Below are 1,882 nucleotides of genomic sequence, written 5' to 3'. Positions count from 1 at the left end.
TGTTGCACATCCTTTTATGTGCTTATTGACGATTTGCATATATTCATTTTCAGTGCATTCAAATCTTTTCCCAAGTTTTAAATTGGGTTAGACAACTACTTTTTTTTTTTTTTAGAAAAACTGTGTAAATTTAAGGGGTACAAGTGCAGTTTAGTTATATGGATATATTGCATAGTGGTGAAGTCAGGACTCTTAGTGTAACCATCACCCAAATAGTGGTGCATTGGCCCTATTAGTTAATTTCTTGTTACCTAACCCCTCCCACCCTTCTGAGCCTCCCATCGCTATCGTTTCACATTATGTCCATATGTATACCTTATTTAGCTTCCACTGATAAGTGACAATATGCAGTATTTGACTTTTTGTTTCTGAGTAATTTCATTTAAGATAATGGCCTTCAGTTCTACCCATGTTGCTGCAAAAGACATTTCATTCTTGTTTCCGGCTGAATAGAATTCCAATGTGTCTACATACCACATTTTCTTTATTCATTCAGTTGGGCATGGGCACTTAGGTTGATTCCATGTCTTTGGTATGGTACATAGTGCTTCAAAAAACGTAGGGTTGTAGGTATTTTTTTGATAAATGATTTCTGTTCTTTGGGCTAGGCACCCAGTAGTGGGATTGCTGCATTGAATGGTAGTTCTATTTTTAGTTCTTTGAGAAATCTCCATACTGTTTCCCATAGAATTTGTACTAATTTACATTCCCACCAACAGTGTATGTGCATTCCCTTTTCTCCATTTTACGTATTTGGATTAGAAGTCCAGATATACATTTTGCCAATATTTTACCCTAGACTGAGACTTGACATCATTTTCTTTACAGTGTTTATGGAGAGCAAATGTTTTTAATTTTAACAAAGTGCAATTAAATTTTCTTTATAGTTTGTGCTTTTTCTGTCCTATTTAAAAATCTTTACCTACTCTTAAATTGGTGAATATTTTCTACGTCTCCAAATTTTCTCATAAATTTTTTACAGAATTTTAAGAGTTTTGGCTCTGACATACAGGTCTATGCTCCATTTGAAATCAATTTTTGAATGTGGTATGTGTTAAGTTTTGAGATTTGTTTTTCTTTTATTTGCATACGAATAGCTGGTCCTTTCAGTAAGGCTGGGGAAAAGATTGTCCTTTCCTTATTGAATTGCCTTGGCAACTTTGTCATGAATCAATTGAATATTTACATGGGCCCATTTCTGAAGTCTCCATTCGGTTCCATTGATCTATGTCTCTCAGGAACAAAGAATCCACTGCTTCATTACTGTATTTTCATAATAAGACAAAATCAGGTTGTGTAACTTCTCCAATTTTGTTCTTCTTTCTCAAAATTATTTTTGGAAATTCTAGGTTCTTTGAATTTCTCTACAGAGAAGCCTTTCACTGTCTACAAAATAATTGATTTAATGTCAGAAAAAAAAAAGCTTGTGAAGATTTTTGGCTGATATGTATTGAAAATACATTTTAATTTGGGGAGAATTGAAATCTTAATGACATTGAATCTTCTGAGCCAGGAACATAGTATACCTATCCATTTATTTTGGTCTTATTTCTCTCCGAAATATTTTGTCATTTTCAGTGCATAGTCTTGCAAAAGTTTCATTAAGCTTTTACTTAAATATTTCATATTTTTAATTCTTTTATAAGTAACATTTTAAAATATTTTAATTTTCATTTTTTTCTATTGTATAGAAATAGTTTTTGTATATTGATCTTAGAATCTATGAATTACCTAAACTTATTTATCAACTGATTTTTGGATTTTATAAGATTTTCTACATAAGTGATCATGTTGTCTGTGAATATAAACAGTCTTAATTCAGTTTTCAGATCTGTATGTCTTTTTCTTGCCTCATTTTGCTGAACAGAATCTCCATTATGGT

Source organism: Papio anubis, chromosome 5, assembly GCF_008728515.1.
Source record: "Papio anubis isolate 15944 chromosome 5, Panubis1.0, whole genome shotgun sequence".
NCBI lineage: Eukaryota > Metazoa > Chordata > Mammalia > Primates > Cercopithecidae > Papio > Papio anubis.
The sequence above is the reverse complement of the archived record's forward strand: the minus strand, read 5'-3'. Positions refer to the sequence as shown.